The sequence below is a fragment of the Rana temporaria genome, chromosome 5, assembly GCF_905171775.1.
Source record: "Rana temporaria chromosome 5, aRanTem1.1, whole genome shotgun sequence".
Lineage (NCBI taxonomy): Eukaryota > Metazoa > Chordata > Amphibia > Anura > Ranidae > Rana > Rana temporaria.
The window spans coordinates 108,433,793-108,454,250 of NC_053493.1; the positions used below are offsets into that span (position 1 = coordinate 108,433,793).

The 20,458-nt window shown below is 44.1% G+C and overlaps 34 non-coding genes across 34 annotated transcripts; all 34 read right to left on the minus strand.

Moving 5' to 3' along the window:
- Positions 1-141: 141 nt before the first annotated feature.
- Positions 142-256, minus strand: LOC120942396. The gene has a single exon (XR_005750091.1). It is a non-coding gene; the product is annotated as a U5 spliceosomal RNA (small nuclear RNA).
- A 348-nt stretch (positions 257-604) lies between these two features.
- On the minus strand, positions 605-719 carry LOC120942397. The gene has a single exon (XR_005750092.1). It is a non-coding gene; the product is annotated as a U5 spliceosomal RNA (small nuclear RNA).
- Positions 720-1,063: 344 nt separating this feature from the next.
- LOC120942465 lies at positions 1,064-1,178 on the minus strand. The gene has a single exon (XR_005750158.1). It is a non-coding gene; the product is annotated as a U5 spliceosomal RNA (small nuclear RNA).
- A 344-nt stretch (positions 1,179-1,522) lies between these two features.
- On the minus strand, positions 1,523-1,637 carry LOC120942466. Its single transcript, XR_005750159.1, has one exon. It is a non-coding gene; the product is annotated as a U5 spliceosomal RNA (small nuclear RNA).
- Positions 1,638-1,981: 344 nt separating this feature from the next.
- Positions 1,982-2,096, minus strand: LOC120942398. The gene has a single exon (XR_005750093.1). It is a non-coding gene; the product is annotated as a U5 spliceosomal RNA (small nuclear RNA).
- A 344-nt stretch (positions 2,097-2,440) lies between these two features.
- LOC120942467 lies at positions 2,441-2,555 on the minus strand. Its single transcript, XR_005750160.1, has one exon. It is a non-coding gene; the product is annotated as a U5 spliceosomal RNA (small nuclear RNA).
- A 344-nt stretch (positions 2,556-2,899) lies between these two features.
- LOC120942399 lies at positions 2,900-3,014 on the minus strand. Its single transcript, XR_005750094.1, has one exon. It is a non-coding gene; the product is annotated as a U5 spliceosomal RNA (small nuclear RNA).
- A 341-nt stretch (positions 3,015-3,355) lies between these two features.
- On the minus strand, positions 3,356-3,470 carry LOC120942400. Its single transcript, XR_005750095.1, has one exon. It is a non-coding gene; the product is annotated as a U5 spliceosomal RNA (small nuclear RNA).
- Positions 3,471-4,540: 1,070 nt separating this feature from the next.
- LOC120942401 lies at positions 4,541-4,655 on the minus strand. Its single transcript, XR_005750096.1, has one exon. It is a non-coding gene; the product is annotated as a U5 spliceosomal RNA (small nuclear RNA).
- Positions 4,656-5,000: 345 nt separating this feature from the next.
- LOC120942402 lies at positions 5,001-5,115 on the minus strand. The gene has a single exon (XR_005750097.1). It is a non-coding gene; the product is annotated as a U5 spliceosomal RNA (small nuclear RNA).
- A 344-nt stretch (positions 5,116-5,459) lies between these two features.
- LOC120942403 lies at positions 5,460-5,574 on the minus strand. Its single transcript, XR_005750098.1, has one exon. It is a non-coding gene; the product is annotated as a U5 spliceosomal RNA (small nuclear RNA).
- A 701-nt stretch (positions 5,575-6,275) lies between these two features.
- LOC120942404 lies at positions 6,276-6,390 on the minus strand. Its single transcript, XR_005750099.1, has one exon. It is a non-coding gene; the product is annotated as a U5 spliceosomal RNA (small nuclear RNA).
- Positions 6,391-7,093: 703 nt separating this feature from the next.
- On the minus strand, positions 7,094-7,208 carry LOC120942405. Its single transcript, XR_005750100.1, has one exon. It is a non-coding gene; the product is annotated as a U5 spliceosomal RNA (small nuclear RNA).
- Positions 7,209-7,552: 344 nt separating this feature from the next.
- LOC120942406 lies at positions 7,553-7,667 on the minus strand. The gene has a single exon (XR_005750101.1). It is a non-coding gene; the product is annotated as a U5 spliceosomal RNA (small nuclear RNA).
- Positions 7,668-8,011: 344 nt separating this feature from the next.
- Positions 8,012-8,126, minus strand: LOC120942407. Its single transcript, XR_005750102.1, has one exon. It is a non-coding gene; the product is annotated as a U5 spliceosomal RNA (small nuclear RNA).
- A 341-nt stretch (positions 8,127-8,467) lies between these two features.
- Positions 8,468-8,582, minus strand: LOC120942408. Its single transcript, XR_005750103.1, has one exon. It is a non-coding gene; the product is annotated as a U5 spliceosomal RNA (small nuclear RNA).
- A 698-nt stretch (positions 8,583-9,280) lies between these two features.
- Positions 9,281-9,395, minus strand: LOC120942409. Its single transcript, XR_005750104.1, has one exon. It is a non-coding gene; the product is annotated as a U5 spliceosomal RNA (small nuclear RNA).
- Positions 9,396-10,098: 703 nt separating this feature from the next.
- LOC120942410 lies at positions 10,099-10,213 on the minus strand. Its single transcript, XR_005750105.1, has one exon. It is a non-coding gene; the product is annotated as a U5 spliceosomal RNA (small nuclear RNA).
- Positions 10,214-10,824: 611 nt separating this feature from the next.
- LOC120942411 lies at positions 10,825-10,939 on the minus strand. The gene has a single exon (XR_005750106.1). It is a non-coding gene; the product is annotated as a U5 spliceosomal RNA (small nuclear RNA).
- A 703-nt stretch (positions 10,940-11,642) lies between these two features.
- Positions 11,643-11,757, minus strand: LOC120942412. The gene has a single exon (XR_005750107.1). It is a non-coding gene; the product is annotated as a U5 spliceosomal RNA (small nuclear RNA).
- A 346-nt stretch (positions 11,758-12,103) lies between these two features.
- On the minus strand, positions 12,104-12,218 carry LOC120942413. Its single transcript, XR_005750108.1, has one exon. It is a non-coding gene; the product is annotated as a U5 spliceosomal RNA (small nuclear RNA).
- Positions 12,219-12,562: 344 nt separating this feature from the next.
- Positions 12,563-12,677, minus strand: LOC120942458. Its single transcript, XR_005750151.1, has one exon. It is a non-coding gene; the product is annotated as a U5 spliceosomal RNA (small nuclear RNA).
- A 345-nt stretch (positions 12,678-13,022) lies between these two features.
- Positions 13,023-13,137, minus strand: LOC120942414. Its single transcript, XR_005750109.1, has one exon. It is a non-coding gene; the product is annotated as a U5 spliceosomal RNA (small nuclear RNA).
- A 344-nt stretch (positions 13,138-13,481) lies between these two features.
- LOC120942415 lies at positions 13,482-13,596 on the minus strand. The gene has a single exon (XR_005750110.1). It is a non-coding gene; the product is annotated as a U5 spliceosomal RNA (small nuclear RNA).
- Positions 13,597-13,940: 344 nt separating this feature from the next.
- Positions 13,941-14,055, minus strand: LOC120942459. The gene has a single exon (XR_005750152.1). It is a non-coding gene; the product is annotated as a U5 spliceosomal RNA (small nuclear RNA).
- Positions 14,056-14,401: 346 nt separating this feature from the next.
- LOC120942416 lies at positions 14,402-14,516 on the minus strand. Its single transcript, XR_005750111.1, has one exon. It is a non-coding gene; the product is annotated as a U5 spliceosomal RNA (small nuclear RNA).
- A 706-nt stretch (positions 14,517-15,222) lies between these two features.
- On the minus strand, positions 15,223-15,337 carry LOC120942417. The gene has a single exon (XR_005750112.1). It is a non-coding gene; the product is annotated as a U5 spliceosomal RNA (small nuclear RNA).
- Positions 15,338-16,047: 710 nt separating this feature from the next.
- LOC120942418 lies at positions 16,048-16,162 on the minus strand. Its single transcript, XR_005750113.1, has one exon. It is a non-coding gene; the product is annotated as a U5 spliceosomal RNA (small nuclear RNA).
- Positions 16,163-16,509: 347 nt separating this feature from the next.
- Positions 16,510-16,624, minus strand: LOC120942419. Its single transcript, XR_005750114.1, has one exon. It is a non-coding gene; the product is annotated as a U5 spliceosomal RNA (small nuclear RNA).
- A 341-nt stretch (positions 16,625-16,965) lies between these two features.
- Positions 16,966-17,080, minus strand: LOC120942420. Its single transcript, XR_005750115.1, has one exon. It is a non-coding gene; the product is annotated as a U5 spliceosomal RNA (small nuclear RNA).
- A 1,064-nt stretch (positions 17,081-18,144) lies between these two features.
- On the minus strand, positions 18,145-18,259 carry LOC120942476. The gene has a single exon (XR_005750169.1). It is a non-coding gene; the product is annotated as a U5 spliceosomal RNA (small nuclear RNA).
- Positions 18,260-18,607: 348 nt separating this feature from the next.
- LOC120942421 lies at positions 18,608-18,722 on the minus strand. The gene has a single exon (XR_005750116.1). It is a non-coding gene; the product is annotated as a U5 spliceosomal RNA (small nuclear RNA).
- A 341-nt stretch (positions 18,723-19,063) lies between these two features.
- LOC120942422 lies at positions 19,064-19,178 on the minus strand. Its single transcript, XR_005750117.1, has one exon. It is a non-coding gene; the product is annotated as a U5 spliceosomal RNA (small nuclear RNA).
- Positions 19,179-19,876: 698 nt separating this feature from the next.
- On the minus strand, positions 19,877-19,991 carry LOC120942468. Its single transcript, XR_005750161.1, has one exon. It is a non-coding gene; the product is annotated as a U5 spliceosomal RNA (small nuclear RNA).
- Between the last annotated feature and the right edge of the window lie 467 nt (positions 19,992-20,458).

A 20,458-nucleotide genomic window follows, 5' to 3' on the forward strand; every position in this document is an offset into this window, starting at 1 on the left:
TGCGTAGGTGGACCAAGACCATTAAATTGTTTTCTAGACTGCATTGACCACCACCACCACCACCAACAACAACAACATTAACACCGTCTACGTGCCTTTCCGAATCAAAGGAACTCAAGCTTTTTTTCACCATATTAAGGAAGCCCGGCATTAACCAGGCATCAAAAAATTCACCGAAACTCATGGTTGTTCCTCTCCACGGAAATCTTTAGTAAAAGGCGAAAGATTTTTTCGTTCTGAAGAGAAACCAGAGTGTAACTAACCCATATACTAAAAAAAAAGAGGTCCCTGCCTGGCAGAACACAGATGCTGCTCAACTCATGGTGACTCCAAGACAGCCTAATTTGCATAGACATGCAAATTTGGCTGTCTGCATGGGGGCAGGAATCAGCAGGCATGCGTAACAATCGGCTTTTATCAGAACAATATAAGGCGCACGGCCATGGAATTGGGGGCAAATATATGCGTAGGTGGACCAAGACCATTAAATTGTTTTCTAGACTGCATTGACCACCACCACCACCACCAACAACAACAACATTAACACCGTCTACGTGCCTTTCCGAATCAAAGGAACTCAAGCTTTTTTTCACCATATTAAGGAAGCCCGGCATTAACCAGGCATCAAAAAATTCACCGAAACTCATGGTTGTTCCTCTCCACGGAAATCTTTAGTAAAAGGCGAAAGATTTTTTCGTTCTGAAGAGAAACCAGAGTGTAACTAACCCATATACTAAAAAGAAGTCCCTGCCTGGCAGAACACAGATGCTGTTCAACTCATGGTGACTCCAAGACAGCCAAATTTGCATAGACATGCAAATTTGGCTGTCTGCATGGGGGCAGGAATCAGCAGGCATGCGTAACAATCGGCTTTTATCAGAACAATATAAGGCGCACGGCCATGGAATTGGGGGCAAATATATGCGTAGGTGGACCAAGACCATTAAATTGTTTTCTAGACTGCATTGACCACCACCACCACCACCAACAACAACAACATTAACACCGTCTACGTGCCTTTCCGAATCAAAGGAACTCAAGCTTTTTTTCACCATATTAAGGAAGCCCGGCATTAACCAGGCATCAAAAAATTCACCGAAACTCATGGTTGTTCCTCTCCACGGAAATCTTTAGTAAAAGGCGAAAGATTTTTTCATTCTGAAGAGAAACCAGAGTGTAACTAACCCATATACTAAAAAGAAGTCCCTGCCTGGCAGAACACAGATGCTGTTCAACTCATGGTGACTCCAAGACAGCCAAATTTGCATAGACATGCAAATTTGGCTGTCTGCATGGGGGCAGGAATCAGCAGGCATGCGTAACAATCGGCTTTTATCAGAACAATATAAGGCGCACGGCCATGGAATTGGGGGCAAATATATGCGTAGGTGGACCAAGACCATTAAATTGTTTTCTAGACTGCATTGACCACCACCACCACCACCAACAACAACAACATTAACACCGTCTACGTGCCTTTCCGAATCAAAGGAACTCAAGCTTTTTTTCACCATATTAAGGAAGCCCGGCATTAACCAGGCATCAAAAAATTCACCGAAACTCATGGTTGTTCCTCTCCACGGAAATCTTTAGTAAAAGGCGAAAGATTTTTTCATTCTGAAGAGAAACCAGAGTGTAACTAACCCATATACTAAAAAGAAGTCCCTGCCTGGCAGAACACAGATGCTGTTCAACTCATGGTGACTCCAAGACAGCCAAATTTGCATAGACATGCAAATTTGGCTGTCTGCATGGGGGCAGGAATCAGCAGGCATGCGTAACAATCGGCTTTTATCAGAACAATATAAGGCGCACGGCCATGGAATTGGGGGCAAATATATGCGTAGGTGGACCAAGACCATTAAATTGTTTTCTAGACTGCATTGACCACCACCACCACCACCAACAACAACAACATTAACACCGTCTACGTGCCTTTCCGAATCAAAGGAACTCAAGCTTTTTTTCACCATATTAAGGAAGCCCGGCATTAACCAGGCATCAAAAAATTCACCGAAACTCATGGTTGTTCCTCTCCACGGAAATCTTTAGTAAAAGGCGAAAGATTTTTTCGTTCTGAAGAGAAACCAGAGTGTAACTAACCCATATACTAAAAAGAAGTCCCTGCCTGGCAGAACACAGATGCTGTTCAACTCATGGTGACTCCAAGACAGCCAAATTTGCATGTCTATGCAAATTTGGCTGTCTGCATGGGGGCAGGAATCAGCAGGCATGCGTAACAATCGGCTTTTATCAGAACAATATAAGGCGCACGGCCATGGAATTGGGGGCAAATATATGCGTAGGTGGACCAAGACCATTAAATTGTTTTCTAGACTGCATTGACCACCACCACCACCACCAACAACAACAACATTAACACCGTCTACGTGCCTTTCCGAATCAAAGGAACTCAAGCTTTTTTTCACCATATTAAGGAAGCCCGGCATTAACCAGGCATCAAAAAATTCACCGAAACTCATGGTTGTTCCTCTCCACGGAAATCTTTAGTAAAAGGCGAAAGATTTTTTCATTCTGAAGAGAAACCAGAGTGTAACTAACCCATATACTAAAAAGAAGTCCCTGCCTGGCAGAACACAGATGCTGTTCAACTCATGGTGACTCCAAGACAGTCTAATTTGCATAGACATGCAAATTTGGCTGTCTGCATGGGGGCAGGAATCAGCAGGCATGCGTAACAATCGGCTTTTATCAGAACAATATAAGGCGCACGGCCATGGAATTGGGGGCAAATATATGCGTAGGTGGACCAAGACCATCAAATTGTTTTCTAGACTGCATTGACCACCACCACCACCACCAACAACAACAACATTAACACCGTCTACATGCCTTTCCGAATCAAAGGAACTCAAGCTTTTTTTCACCATATTAAGGAAGCCCGGCATTAACCAGGCATCAAAAAATTCACCGAAACTCATGGTTGTTCCTCTCCACGGAAATCTTTAGTAAAAGGCGAAAGATTTTTTCGTTCTGAAGAGAAACCAGAGTGTAACTAACCCATACACTAAAAAGAGGTCCCTGCCTGGCAGAACACAGATGCTGTTCAACTCATGGTGACTCCAAGACAGCCTAATTTGCATAGACATGCAAATTTGGCTGTCTGCATGGGGGCAGGAATCAGCAGGCATGCGTAACAATCGGCTTTTATCAGAACAATATAAGGCGCACGGCCATGGAATTGGGGGCAAATATATGCGTAGGTGGACCAAGACCATTAAATTGTTTTCTAGACTGCATTGACCACCACCACCACCAACAACAACAACATTAACACCGTCTACATGCCTTTCCGAATCAAAGGAACTCAAGCTTTTTTTCACCATATTAAGGAAGCCCGGCATTAACCAGGCATCAAAAAATTCACCGAAACTCATGGTTGTTCCTCTCCACGGAAATCTTTAGTAAAAGGCGAAAGATTTTTTCGTTCTGAAGAGAAACCAGAGTGTAACTAACCCATATACTAAAAAGAAGTCCCTGCCTGGCAGAACACAGATGCTGTTCAACTCATGGTGACTCCAAGACAGTCTAATTTGCATAGACATGCAAATTTGGCTGTCTGCATGGGGGCAGGAATCAGCAGGCATGCGTAACAATCGGCTTTTATCAGAACAATATAAGGCGCACGGCCATGGAATTGGGGGCAAATATATGCGTAGGTGGACCAAGACCATCAAATTGTTTTCTAGACTGCATTGACCACCACCACCAACAACAACAACATTAACACCGTCTACGTGCCTTTCCGAATCAAAGGAACTCAAGCTTTTTTCATGATCATGGTGTCTCCCCTGCCAGAGTGTAACTAACCCATATACTAATAAAAAAAAGAGGTCCCTGCCTGGCAGAACACAGATGCTGCTCAACTCATGGTGACTCCAAGACAGCCTAATTTGCATAGACATGCAAATTTGGCTGTCTGCATGGGGGCAGGAATCAGCAGGCATGCGTAACAATCGGCTTTTATCAGAACAATATAAGGCGCACGGCCATGGAATTGGGGGCAAATATATGCGTAGGTGGACCAAGACCATTAAATTGTTTTCTAGACTGCATTGACCACCACCACCACCACCAACAACAACAACATTAACACCGTCTACGTGCCTTTCCGAATCAAAGGAACTCAAGCTTTTTTCATGATCATGGTGTCTCCCCTGCCAGAGTGTAACTAACCCATATACTAATAAAAAAAAGAGGTCCCTGCCTGGCAGAACACAGATGCTGCTCAACTCATGGTGACTCCAAGACAGCCTAATTTGCATAGACATGCAAATTTGGCTGTCTGCATGGGGGCAGGAATCAGCAGGCATGCGTAACAATCGGCTTTTATCAGAACAATATAAGGCGCACGGCCATGGAATTGGGGGCAAATATATGCGTAGGTGGACCAAGACCATTAAATTGTTTTCTAGACTGCATTGACCACCACCACCACCACCAACAACAACAACATTAACACCGTCTACGTGCCTTTCCGAATCAAAGGAACTCAAGCTTTTTTTCACCATATTAAGGAAGCCCGGCATTAACCAGGCATCAAAAAATTCACCGAAACTCATGGTTGTTCCTCTCCACGGAAATCTTTAGTAAAAGGCGAAAGATTTTTTCGTTCTGAAGAGAAACCAGAGTGTAACTAACCCATATACTAAAAAAGAAGTCCCTGCCTGGCAGAACACAGATGCTGTTCAACTCATGGTGACTCCAAGACAGTCTAATTTGCATAGACATGCAAATTTGGCTGTCTGCATGGGGGCAGGAATCAGCAGGCATGCGTAACAATCGGCTTTTATCAGAACAATATAAGGCGCACGGCCATGGAATTGGGGGCAAATATATGCGTAGGTGGACCAAGACCATCAAATTGTTTTCTAGACTGCATTGACCACCACCACCACCACCAACAACAACAACATTAACACCGTCTACATGCCTTTCCGAATCAAAGGAACTCAAGCTTTTTTTCACCATATTAAGGAAGCCCGGCATTAACCAGGCATCAAAAAATTCACCGAAACTCATGGTTGTTCCTCTCCACGGAAATCTTTAGTAAAAGGCGAAAGATTTTTTCGTTCTGAAGAGAAACCAGAGTGTAACTAACCCATACACTAAAAAGAGGTCCCTGCCTGGCAGAACACAGATGCTGTTCAACTCATGGTGACTCCAAGACAGTCTAATTTGCATAGACATGCAAATTTGGCTGTCTGCATGGGGGCAGGAATCAGCAGGCATGCGTAACAATCGGCTTTTATCAGAACAATATAAGGCGCACGGCCATGGAATTGGGGGCAAATATATGCGTAGGTGGACCAAGACCATCAAATTGTTTTCTAGACTGCATTGACCACCACCACCACCACCAACAACAACAACATTAACACCGTCTACATGCCTTTCCGAATCAAAGGAACTCAAGCTTTTTTTCACCATATTAAGGAAGCCCGGCATTAACCAGGCATCAAAAAATTCACCGAAACTCATGGTTGTTCCTCTCCACGGAAATCTTTAGTAAAAGGCGAAAGATTTTTTCGTTCTGAAGAGAAACCAGAGTGTAACTAACCCATATACTAAAAAGAAGTCCCTGCCTGGCAGAACACAGATGCTGTTCAACTCATGGTGACTCCAAGACAGCCTAATTTGCATAGACATGCAAATTTGGCTGTCTGCATGGGGGCAGGAATCAGCAGGCATGCGTAACAATCGGCTTTTATCAGAACAATATAAGGCGCACGGCCATGGAATTGGGGGCAAATATATGCGTAGGTGGACCAAGACCATCAAATTGTTTTCTAGACTGCATTGACCACCACCACCAACAACAACATTAACACCGTCTACGTGCCTTTCCGAATCAAAGGAACTCAAGCTTTTTTCATGATCATGGTGTCTCCCCTGCCAGAGTGTAACTAACCCATATACTAATAAAAAAAAGAGGTCCCTGCCTGGCAGAACACAGATGCTGCTCAACTCATGGTGACTCCAAGACAGCCTAATTTGCATAGACATGCAAATTTGGCTGTCTGCATGGGGGCAGGAATCAGCAGGCATGCGTAACAATCGGCTTTTATCAGAACAATATAAGGCGCACGGCCATGGAATTGGGGGCAAATATATGCGTAGGTGGACCAAGACCATTAAATTGTTTTCTAGACTGCATTGACCACCACCACCACCACCAACAACAACAACATTAACACCGTCTACGTGCCTTTCCGAATCAAAGGAACTCAAGCTTTTTTTCACCATATTAAGGAAGCCCGGCATTAACCAGGCATCAAAAAATTCACCGAAACTCATGGTTGTTCCTCTCCACGGAAATCTTTAGTAAAAGGCGAAAGATTTTTTCGTTCTGAAGAGAAACCAGAGTGTAACTAACCCATATACTAAAAAGAAGTCCCTGCCTGGCAGAACACAGATGCTGTTCAACTCATGGTGACTCCAAGACAGTCTAATTTGCATAGACATGCAAATTTGGCTGTCTGCATGGGGGCAGGAATCAGCAGGCATGCGTAACAATCGGCTTTTATCAGAACAATATAAGGCGCACGGCCATGGAATTGGGGGCAAATATATGCGTAGGTGGACCAAGACCATCAAATTGTTTTCTAGACTGCATTGACCACCACCACCACCAACAACAACATTAACACCGTCTACGTGCCTTTCCGAATCAAAGGAACTCAAGCTTTTTTCATGATCATGGTGTCTCCCCTGCCAGAGTGTAACTAACCCATATACTAAAAAAAAAAGAGGTCCCTGCCTGGCAGAACACAGATGCTGCTCAACTCATGGTGACTCCAAGACAGCCTAATTTGCATAGACATGCAAATTTGGCTGTCTGCATGGGGGCAGGAATCAGCAGGCATGCGTAACAATTGGCTTTTATCAGAACAATATAAGGCGCACGGCCATGGAATTGGGGGCAAATATATGCGTAGGTGGACCAAGACCATTAAATTGTTTTCTAGACTGCATTGACCACCACCACCACCACCAACAACAACAACATTAACACCGTCTACGTGCCTTTCCCAATCAAAGGAACTCAAGCTTTTTTTCACCATATTAAGGAAGCCCGGCATTAACCAGGCATCAAAAAATTCACCGAAACTCATGGTTGTTCCTCTCCACGGAAATCTTTAGTAAAAGGCGAAAGATTTTTTCGTTCTGAAGAGAAACCAGAGTGTAACTAACCCATATACTAAAAAGAAGTCCCTGCCTGGCAGAACACAGATGCTGTTCAACTCATGGTGACTCCAAGACAGTCTAATTTGCATAGACATGCAAATTTGGCTGTCTGCATGGGGGCAGGAATCAGCAGGCATGCGTAACAATCGGCTTTTATCAGAACAATATAAGGCGCACGGCCATGGAATTGGGGGCAAATATATGCGTAGGTGGACCAAGACCATTAAATTGTTTTCTAGATTGCATTGACCACCACCACCACCACCACCAACAACAACATTAACACCGTCTACGTGCCTTTCCGAATCAAAGGAACTCAAGCTTTTTTTCACCATATTAAGGAAGCCCGGCATTAACCAGGCATCAAAAAATTCACCGAAACTCATGGTTGTTCCTCTCCACGGAAATCTTTAGTAAAAGGCGAAAGATTTTTTCGTTCTGAAGAGAAACCAGAGTGTAACTAACCCATATACTAAAAAGAAGTCCCTGCCTGGCAGAACACAGATGCTGTTCAACTCATGGTGACTCCAAGACAGTCTAATTTGCATAGACATGCAAATTTGGCTGTCTGCATGGGGGCAGGAATCAGCAGGCATGCGTAACAATCGGCTTTTATCAGAACAATATAAGGCGCACGGCCATGGAATTGGGGGCAAATATATGCGTAGGTGGACCAAGACCATCAAATTGTTTTCTAGACTGCATTGACCACCACCACCACCACCAACAACAACAACATTAACACCGTCTACATGCCTTTCCGAATCAAAGGAACTCAAGCTTTTTTTCACCATATTAAGGAAGCCCGGCATTAACCAGGCATCAAAAAATTCACCGAAACTCATGGTTGTTCCTCTCCACGGAAATCTTTAGTAAAAGGCGAAAGATTTTTTCGTTCTGAAGAGAAACCAGAGTGTAACTAACCCATACACTAAAAAGAGGTCCCTGCCTGGCAGAACACAGATGCTGTTCAATTCATGGTGACTCCAAGACAGCCTAATTTGCATAGACATGCAAATTTGGCTGTCTGCATGGGGGCAGGAATCAGCAGGCATGCGTAACAATCGGCTTTTATCAGAACAATATAAGGCGCACGGCCATGGAATTGGGGGCAAATATATGCGTAGGTGGACCAAGACCATCAAATTGTTTTCTAGACTGCATTGACCACCACCACCACCAACAACAACAACATTAACACCGTCTACATGCCTTTCCGAATCAAAGGAACTCAAGCTTTTTTTCACCATATTAAGGAAGCCCGGCATTAACCAGGCATCAAAAAATTCACCGAAACTCATGGTTGTTCCTCTCCACGGAAATCTTTAGTAAAAGGCGAAAGATTTTTTCGTTCTGAAGAGAAACCAGAGTGTAACTAACCCATACTCTAAAAAGAGGTCCCTGCCTGGCAGAACACAGATGCTGTTCAACTCATGGTGACTCCAAGACAGCCTAATTTGCATAGACATGCAAATTTGGCTGTCTGCATGGGGGCAGGAATCAGCAGGCATGCGTAACAATCGGCTTTTATCAGAACAATATAAGGCGCACGGCCATGGAATTGGGGGCAAATATATGCGTAGGTGGACCAAGACCATCAAATTGTTTTCTAGACTGCATTGACCACCACCAACAACAACATTAACACCGTCTACGTGCCTTTCCGAATCAAAGGAACTCAAGCTTTTTTCATGATCATGGTGTCTCCCCTGCCAGAGTGTAACTAACCCATATACTAATAAAAAAAAGAGGTCCCTGCCTGGCAGAACACAGATGCTGCTCAACTCATGGTGACTCCAAGACAGCCTAATTTGCATAGACATGCAAATTTGGCTGTCTGCATGGGGGCAGGAATCAGCAGGCATGCGTAACAATCGGCTTTTATCAGAACAATATAAGGCGCACGGCCATGGAATTGGGGGCAAATATATGCGTAGGTGGACCAAGACCATTAAATTGTTTTCTAGACTGCATTGACCACCACCACCACCACCAACAACAACAACATTAACACCGTCTACGTGCCTTTCCGAATCAAAGGAACTCAAGCTTTTTTTCACCATATTAAGGAAGCCCGGCATTAACCAGGCATCAAAAAATTCACCGAAACTCATGGTTGTTCCTCTCCACGGAAATCTTTAGTAAAAGGCGAAAGATTTTTTCGTTCTGAAGAGAAACCAGAGTGTAACTAACCCATATACTAAAAAGAAGTCCCTGCCTGGCAGAACACAGATGCTGTTCAACTCATGGTGACTCCAAGACAGTCTAATTTGCATAGACATGCAAATTTGGCTGTCTGCATGGGGGCAGGAATCAGCAGGCATGCGTAACAATCGGCTTTTATCAGAACAATATAAGGCGCACGGCCATGGAATTGGGGGCAAATATATGCGTAGGTGGACCAAGACCATCAAATTGTTTTCTAGACTGCATTGACCACCACCACCACCAACAACAACATTAACACCGTCTACGTGCCTTTCCGAATCAAAGGAACTCAAGCTTTTTTCATGATCATGGTGTCTCCCCTGCCAGAGTGTAACTAACCCATATACTAAAAAAAAAAGAGGTCCCTGCCTGGCAGAACACAGATGCTGCTCAACTCATGGTGACTCCAAGACAGCCTAATTTGCATAGACATGCAAATTTGGCTGTCTGCATGGGGGCAGGAATCAGCAGGCATGCGTAACAATCGGCTTTTATCAGAACAATATAAGGCGCACGGCCATGGAATTGGGGGCAAATATATGCGTAGGTGGACCAAGACCATTAAATTGTTTTCTAGACTGCATTGACCACCACCACCACCACCAACAACAACAACATTAACACCGTCTACGTGCCTTTCCCAATCAAAGGAACTCAAGCTTTTTTTCACCATATTAAGGAAGCCCGGCATTAACCAGGCATCAAAAAATTCACCGAAACTCATGGTTGTTCCTCTCCACGGAAATCTTTAGTAAAAGGCGAAAGATTTTTTCGTTCTGAAGAGAAACCAGAGTGTAACTAACCCATATACTAAAAAGAAGTCCCTGCCTGGCAGAACACAGATGCTGTTCAACTCATGGTGACTCCAAGACAGTCTAATTTGCATAGACATGCAAATTTGGCTGTCTGCATGGGGGCAGGAATCAGCAGGCATGCGTAACAATCGGCTTTTATCAGAACAATATAAGGCGCACGGCCATGGAATTGGGGGCAAATATATGCGTAGGTGGACCAAGACCATTAAATTGTTTTCTAGATTGCATTGACCACCACCACCACCACCACCATATACTAATAAAAAAAAGAGGTCCCTGCCTGGCAGAACACAGATGCTGCTCAACTCATGGTGACTCCAAGACAGCCTAATTTGCATAGACATGCAAATTTGGCTGTCTGCATGGGGGCAGGAATCAGCAGGCATGCGTAACAATCGGCTTTTATCAGAACAATATAAGGCGCACGGCCATGGAATTGGGGGCAAATATATGCGTAGGTGGACCAAGACCATTAAATTGTTTTCTAGACTGCATTGACCACCACCACCACCACCAACAACAACAACATTAACACCGTCTACGTGCCTTTCCGAATCAAAGGAACTCAAGCTTTTTTTCACCATATTAAGGAAGCCCGGCATTAACCAGGCATCAAAAAATTCACCGAAACTCATGGTTGTTCCTCTCCACGGAAATCTTTAGTAAAAGGCGAAAGATTTTTTCGTTCTGAAGAGAAACCAGAGTGTAACTAACCCAAATACTAAAAAGAAGTCCCTGCCTGGCAGAACACAGATGCTGTTCAACTCATGGTGACTCCAAGACAGTCTAATTTGCATAGACATGCAAATTTGGCTGTCTGCATGGGGGCAGGAATCAGCAGGCATGCGTAACAATCGGCTTTTATCAGAACAATATAAGGCGCACGGCCATGGAATTGGGGGCAAATATATGCGTAGGTGGACCAAGACCATCAAATTGTTTTCTAGACTGCATTGACCACCACCACCACCAACAACAACATTAACACCGTCTACGTGCCTTTCCGAATCAAAGGAACTCAAGCTTTTTTCATGATCATGGTGTCTCCCCTGCCAGAGTGTAACTAACCCATATACTAAAAAAAAAAGAGGTCCCTGCCTGGCAGAACACAGATGCTGCTCAACTCATGGTGACTCCAAGACAGCCTAATTTGCATAGACATGCAAATTTGGCTGTCTGCATGGGGGCAGGAATCAGCAGGCATGCGTAACAATCGGCTTTTATCAGAACAATATAAGGCGCACGGCCATGGAATTGGGGGCAAATATATGCGTAGGTGGACCAAGACCATTAAATTGTTTTCTAGACTGCATTGACCACCACCACCACCACCAACAACAACAACATTAACACCGTCTACGTGCCTTTCCCAATCAAAGGAACTCAAGCTTTTTTTCACCATATTAAGGAAGCCCGGCATTAACCAGGCATCAAAAAATTCACCGAAACTCATGGTTGTTCCTCTCCACGGAAATCTTTAGTAAAAGGCGAAAGATTTTTTCGTTCTGAAGAGAAACCAGAGTGTAACTAACCCATATACTAAAAAAAGAAGTCCCTGCCTGGCAGAACACAGATGCTGTTCAACTCATGGTGACTCCAAGACAGTCTAATTTGCATAGACATGCAAATTTGGCTGTCTGCATGGGGGCAGGAATCAGCAGGCATGCGTAACAATCGGCTTTTATCAGAACAATATAAGGCGCACGGCCATGGAATTGGGGGCAAATATATGCGTAGGTGGACCAAGACCATTAAATTGTTTTCTAGATTGCATTGACCACCACCACCACCACCACCAACAACAACATTAACACCGTCTACGTGCCTTTCCGAATCAAAGGAACTCAAGCTTTTTTTCACCATATTAAGGAAGCCCGGCATTAACCAGGCATCAAAAAATTCACCGAAACTCATGGTTGTTCCTCTCCACGGAAATCTTTAGTAAAAGGCGAAAGATTTTTTCGTTCTGAAGAGAAACCAGAGTGTAACTAACCCATATACTAAAAAGAAGTCCCTGCCTGGCAGAACAAAGATGCTGTTCAACTCATGGTGACTCCAAGACAGTCTAATTTGCATAGACATGCAAATTTGGCTGTCTGCATGGGGGCAGGAATCAGCAGGCATGCGTAACAATCGGCTTTTATCAGAACAATATAAGGCGCACGGCCATGGAATTGGGGGCAAATATATGCGTAGGTGGACCAAGACCATTAAATTGTTTTCTAGACTGCATTGACCACCACCACCACCACCAACAACAACAACATTAACACCGTCTACGTGCCTTTCCCAATCAAAGGAACTCAAGCTTTTTTTCACCATATTAAGGAAGCCCGGCATTAACCAGACATCAAAAAATTCACCGAAACTCATGGTTGTTCCTCTCCACGGAAATCTTTAGTAAAAGGCGAAAGATTTTTTCGTTCTGAAGAGAAACCAGAGTGTAACTAACCCATATACTAAAAAAGAAGTCCCTGCCTGGCAGAACACAGATGCTGTTCAACTCATGGTGACTCCAAGACAGTCTAATTTGCATAGACATGCAAATTTGGCTGTCTGCATGGGGGCAGGAATCAGCAGGCATGCGTAACAATCGGCTTTTATCAGAACAATATAAGGCGCACGGCCATGGAATTGGGGGCAAATATATGCGTAGGTGGACCAAGACCATCAAATTGTTTTCTAGACTGCATTGACCACCACCACCACCACCACCAACAACAACATTAACACCGTCTACGTGCCTTTCCGAATCAAAGGAACTCAAGCTTTTTTTCACCATATTAAGGAAGCCCGGCATTAACCAGGCATCAAAAAATTCACCGAAACTCATGGTTGTTCCTCTCCACGGAAATCTTTAGTAAAAGGCGAAAGATTTTTTCGTTCTGAAGAGAAACCAGAGTGTAACTAACCCATATACTAAAAAGAAGTCCCTGCCTGGCAGAACACAGATGCTGTTCAACTCATGGTGACTCCAAGACAGTCTAATTTGCATAGACATGCAAATTTGGCTGTCTGCATGGGGGCAGGAATCAGCAGGCATGCGTAACAATCGGCTTTTATCAGAACAATATAAGGCGCACGGCCATGGAATTGGGGGCAAATATATGCGTAGGTGGACCAAGACCATCAAATTGTTTTCTAGACTGCATTGACCACCACCACCACCACCACCAACAACAACATTAACACCGTCTACGTGCCTTTCCGAATCAAAGGAACTCAAGCTTTTTTTCACCATATTAAGGAAGCCCGGCATTAACCAGGCATCAAAAAATTCACCGAAACTCATGGTTGTTCCTCTCCACGGAAATCTTTAGTAAAAGGCGAAAGATTTTTTCGTTCTGAAGAGAAACCAGAGTGTAACTAACCCATATACTAAAAAGAAGTCCCTGCCTGGCAGAACACAGATGCTGTTCAACTCATGGTGACTCCAAGACAGTCTAATTTGCATAGACATGCAAATTTGGCTGTCTGCATGGGGGCAGGAATCAGCAGGCATGCGTAACAATCGGCTTTTATCAGAACAATATAAGGCGCACGGCCATGGAATTGGGGGCAAATATATGCGTAGGTGGACCAAGACCATTAAATTGTTTTCTAGACTGCATTGACCACCACCACCACCACCAACAACAACAACATTAACACCGTCTACGTGCCTTTCCCAATCAAAGGAACTCAAGCTTTTTTTCACCATATTAAGGAAGCCCGGCATTAACCAGACATCAAAAAATTCACCGAAACTCATGGTTGTTCCTCTCCACGGAAATCTTTAGTAAAAGGCGAAAGATTTTTTCGTTCTGAAGAGAAACCAGAGTGTAACTAACCCATATACTAAAAAAAGAAGTCCCTGCCTGGCAGAACACAGATGCTGTTCAACTCATGGTGACTCCAAGACAGTCTAATTTGCATAGACATGCAAATTTGGCTGTCTGCATGGGGGCAGGAATCAGCAGGCATGCGTAACAATCGGCTTTTATCAGAACAATATAAGGCGCACGGCCATGGAATTGGGGGCAAATATATGCGTAGGTGGACCAAGACCATTAAATTGTTTTCTAGATTGCATTGACCACCACCACCACCACCACCAACAACAACATTAACACCGTCTACGTGCCTTTCCGAATCAAAGGAACTCAAGCTTTTTTTCACCATATTAAGGAAGCCCGGCATTAACCAGGCATCAAAAAATTCACCGAAACTCATGGTTGTTCCTCTCCACGGAAATCTTTAGTAAAAGGCGAAAGATTTTTTCGTTCTGAAGAGAAACCAGAGTGTAACTAACCCATATACTAAAAAGAAGTCCCTGCCTGGCAGAACACAGATGCTGTTCAACTCATGGTGACTCCAAGACAGTCTAATTTGCATAGACATGCAAATTTGGCTGTCTGCATGGGGGCAGGAATCAGCAGGCATGCGTAACAATCGGCTTTTATCAGAACAATATAAGGCGCACGGCCATGGAATTGGGGGCAAATATATGCGTAGGTGGACCAAGACCATCAAATTGTTTTCTAGACTGCATTGACCACCACCACCACCACCAACAACAACATTAACACCGTCTACGTGCCTTTCCGAATCAAAGGAACTCAAGCTTTTTTCATGATCATGGTGTCTCCCCTGCCAGAGTGTAACTAACCCATATACTAAAAAAAAAAGAGGTCCCTGCCTGGCAGAACACAGATGCTGCTCAACTCATGGTGACTCCAAGACAGCCTAATTTGCATAGACATGCAAATTTGGCTGTCTGCATGGGGGCAGGAATCAGCAGGCATGCGTAACAATCGGCTTTTATCAGAACAATATAAGGCGCACGGCCATGGAATTGGGGGCAAATATATGCGTAGGTGGACCAAGACCATTAAATTGTTTTCTAGACTGCATTGACCACCACCACCACCACCAACAACAACAACATTAACACCGTCTACGTGCCTTTCCGAATCAAAGGAACTCAAGCTTTTTTTCACCATATTAAGGAAGCCCGGCATTAACCAGGCATCAAAAAATTCACCGAAACTCATGGTTGTTCCTCTCCACGGAAATCTTTAGTAAAAGGCGAAAGATTTTTTCGTTCTGAAGAGAAACCAGAGTGTAACTAACCCATATACTAAAAAGAAGTCCCTGCCTGGCAGAACACAGATGCTGTTCAACTCATGGTGACTCCAAGACAGTCTAATTTGCATAGACATGCAAATTTGGCTGTCTGCATGGGGGCAGGAATCAGCAGGCATGCGTAACAATCGGCTTTTATCAGAACAATATAAGGCGCACGGCCATGGAATTGGGGGCAAATATATGCGTAGGTGGACCAAGACCATCAAATTGTTTTCTAGACTGCATTGACCACCACCACCACCACCACCAACAACAACATTAACACCGTCTACGTGCCTTTCCGAATCAAAGGAACTCAAGCTTTTTTCATGATCATGGTGTCTCCCCTGCCAGAGTGTAACTAACCCATATACTAATAAAAAAAAGAGGTCCCTGCCTGGCAGAACACAGATGCTGCTCAACTCATGGTGACTCCAAGACAGCCTAATTTGCATAGACATGCAAATTTGGCTGTCTGCATGGGGGCAGGAATCAGCAGGCATGCGTAACAATCGGCTTTTATCAGAACAATATAAGGCGCACGGCCATGGAATTGGGGGCAAATATATGCGTAGGTGGACCAAGACCATTAAATTGTTTTCTAGACTGCATTGACCACCACCACCACCACCAACAACAACAACATTAACACCGTCTATGTGCCTTTCCCAATCAAAGGAACTCAAGCTTTTTTTCACCATATTAAGGAAGCCCGGCATTAACCAGGCATCAAAAAATTCACCGAAACTCATGGTTGTTCCTCTCCACGGAAATCTTTAGTAAAAGGCGAAAGATTTTTTCGTTCTGAAGAGAAACCAGAGTGTAACTAACCCATATACTAAAAAAAAGAAGTCCCTGCCTGGCAGAACACAGATGCTGTTCAACTCATGGTGACTCCAAGACAGTCTAATTTGCATAGACATGCAAATTTGGCTGTCTGCATGGGGGCAGGAATCAGCAGGCATGCGTAACAATCGGCTTTTATCAGAACAATATAAGGCGCACGGCCATGGAATTGGGGGCAAATATATGCGTAGGTGGACCAAGACCATCAAATTGTTTTCTAGACTGCATTGACCACCACCACCACCACCAACAACAACAACATTAACACCGTCTACATGCCTTTCCGAATCAAAGGAACTCAAGCTTTTTTTCACCATATTAAGGAAGCCCGGCATTAACCAGGCATCAAAAAATTCACCGAAACTCATGGTTGTTCCTCTCCACGGAAATCTTTAGTAAAAGGCGAAAGATTTTTTCGTTCTGAAGAGAAACCAGAGTGTAACTAACCCATACACTAAAAAGAGGTCCCTGCCTGGCAGAACACAGATGCTGTTCAACTCATGGTGACTCCAAGACAGCCTAATTTGCATAGACATGCAAATTTGGCTGTCTGCATGGGGGCAGGAATCAGCAGGCATGCGTAACAATCGGCTTTTATCAGAACAATATAAGGCGCACGGCCATGGAATTGGGGGCAAATATATGCGTAGGTGGACCAAGACCATCAAATTGTTTTCTAGACTGCATTGACCACCACCACCACCAACAACAACAACATTAACACCGTCTACATGCCTTTCCGAATCAAAGGAACTCAAGCTTTTTTTCACCATATTAAGGAAGCCCGGCATTAACCAGGCATCAAAAAATTCACCGAAACTCATGGTTGTTCCTCTCCACGGAAATCTTTAGTAAAAGGCGAAAGATTTTTTCGTTCTGAAGAGAAACCAGAGTGTAACTAACCCATACTCTAAAAAGAGGTCCCTGCCTGGCAGAACACAGATGCTGTTCAACTCATGGTGACTCCAAGACAGCCTAATTTGCATAGACATGCAAATTTGGCTGTCTGCATGGGGGCAGGAATCAGCAGGCATGCGTAACAATCGGCTTTTATCAGAACAATATAAGGCGCACGGCCATGGAATTGGGGGCAAATATATGCGTAGGTGGACCAAGACCATCAAATTGTTTTCTAGACTGCATTGACCACCACCAACAACAACATTAACACCGTCTACGTGCCTTTCCGAATCAAAGGAACTCAAGCTTTTTTCATGATCATGGTGTCTCCCCTGCCAGAGTGTAACTAACCCATATACTAATAAAAAAAAGAGGTCCCTGCCTGGCAGAACACAGATGCTGCTCAACTCATGGTGACTCCAAGACAGCCTAATTTGCATAGACATGCAAATTTGGCTGTCTGCATGGGGGCAGGAATCAGCAGGCATGCGTAACAATCGGCTTTTATCAGAACAATATAAGGCGCACGGCCATGGAATTGGGGGCAAATATATGCGTAGGTGGACCAAGACCATTAAATTGTTTTCTAGACTGCATTGACCACCACCACCACCACCAACAACAACAACATTAACACCGTCTACGTGCCTTTCCGAATCAAAGGAACTCAAGCTTTTTTCATGATCATGGTGTCTCCCCTGCCAGAGTGTAACTAACCCATATACTAATAAAAAAAAGAGGTCCCTGCCTGGCAGAACACAGATGCTGCTCAACTCATGGTGACTCCAAGACAGCCTAATTTGCATAGACATGCAAATTTGGCTGTCTGCATGGGGGCAGGAATCAGCAGGCATGCGTAACAATTGGCTTTTATCAGAACAATATAAGGCGCACGGCCATGGAATTGGGGGCAAATATATGCGTAGGTGGACCAAGACCATTAAATTGTTTTCTAGACTGCATTGACCACCACCACCACCACCAACAACAACAACATTAACACCGTCTATGTGCCTTTCCCAATCAAAGGAACTCAAGCTTTTTTTCACCATATTAAGGAAGCCCGGCATTAACCAGGCATCAAAAAATTCACCGAAACTCATGGTTGTTCCTCTCCACGGAAATCTTTAGTAAAAGGCGAAAGATTTTTTCGTTCTGAATAGAAACCAGAGTGTAACTAACCCATATACTAAAAAAAAAGAAGTCCCTGCCTGGCAGAACACAGATGCTGTTCAACTCATGGTGACTCCAAGACAGTCTAATTTGCATAGACATGCAAATTTGGCTGTCTGCATGGGGGCAGGAATCAGCAGGCATGCGTAACAATCGGCTTTTATCAGAACAATATAAGGCGCACGGCCATGGAATTGGGGGCAAATATATGCGTAGGTGGACCAAGACCATCAAATTGTTTTCTAGACTGCATTGACCACCACCACCACCACCAACAACAACAACATTAACACCGTCTACATGCCTTTCCGAATCAAAGGAACTCAAGCTTTTTTTCACCATATTAAGGAAGCCCGGCATTAACCAGGCATCAAAAAATTCACCGAAACTCATGGTTGTTCCTCTCCACGGAAATCTTTAGTAAAAGGCGAAAGATTTTTTCGTTCTGAAGAGAAACCAGAGTGTAACTAACCCATACACTAAAAAGAGGTCCCTGCCTGGCAGAACACAGATGCTGTTCAATTCATGGTGACTCCAAGACAGCCTAATTTGCATAGACATGCAAATTTGGCTGTCTGCATGGGGGCAGGAATCAGCAGGCATGCGTAACAATCGGCTTTTATCAGAACAATATAAGGCGCACGGCCATGGAATTGGGGGCAAATATATGCGTAGGTGGACCAAGACCATCAAATTGTTTTCTAGACTGCATTGACCACCACCACCACCAACAACAACAACATTAACACCGTCTACATGCCTTTCCGAATCAAAGGAACTCAAGCTTTTTTTCACCATATTAAGGAAGCCCGGCATTAACCAGGCATCAAAAAATTCACCGAAACTCATGGTTGTTCCTCTCCACGGAAATCTTTAGTAAAAGGCGAAAGATTTTTTCGTTCTGAAGAGAAACCAGAGTGTAACTAACCCATACTCTAAAAAGAGGTCCCTGCCTGGCAGAACACAGATGCTGTTCAACTCATGGTGACTCCAAGACAGCCTAATTTGCATAGACATGCAAATTTGGCTGTCTGCATGGGGGCAGGAATCAGCAGGCATGCGTAACAATCGGCTTTTATCAGAACAATATAAGGCGCACGGCCATGGAATTGGGGGCAAATATATGCGTAGGTGGACCAAGACCATCAAATTGTTTTCTAGACTGCATTGACCACCACCAACAACAACATTAACACCGTCTACGTGCCTTTCCGAATCAAAGGAACTCAAGCTTTTTTCATGATCATGGTGTCTCCCCTGCCAGAGTGTAACTAACCCATATACTAAAAAAAAAAAGAGGTCCCTGCCTGGCAGAACACAGATGCTGCTCAACTCATGGTGACTCCAAGACAGCCTAATTTGCATAGACATGCAAATTTGGCTGTCTGCATGGGGGCAGGAATCAGCAGGCATGCGTAACAATCGGCTTTTATCAGAACAATATAAGGCGCACGGCCATGGAATTGGGGGCAAATATATGCGTAGGTGGACCAAGACCATTAAATTGTTTTCTAGACTGCATTGACCACCACCACCACCACCAACAACAACAACATTAACACCGTCTACATGCCTTTCCGAATCAAAGGAACTCAAGCTTTTTTTCACCATATTAAGGAAGCCCGGCATTAACCAGGCATCAAAAAATTCACCGAAACTCATGGTTGTTCCTCTCCACGGAAATCTTTAGTAAAAGGCGAAAGATTTTTTCATTCTGAAGAGAAACCAGAGTGTAACTAACCCATATACTAAAAAGAAGTCCCTGCCTGGCAGAACACAGATGCTGTTCAACTCATGGTGACTCCAAGACAGTCTAATTTGCATAGACATGCAAATTTGGCTGTCTGCATGGGGGCAGGAATCAGCAGGCATGCGTAACAATCGGCTTTTATCAGAACAATATAAGGCGCACGGCCATGGAATTGGGGGCAAATATATGCGTAGGTGGACCAAGACCATCAAATTGTTTTCTAGACTGCATTGACCACCACCACCACCAACAACAACATTAACACCGTCTACGTGCCTTTCCGAATCAAAGGAACTCAAGCTTTTTTCATGATCATGGTGTCTCCCCTGCCAGAGTGTAACTAACCCATATACTAAAAAAAAAAGAGGTCCCTGCCTGGCAGAACACAGATGCTGCTCAACTCATGGTGACTCCAAGACAGCCTAATTTGCATAGACATGCAAATTTGGCT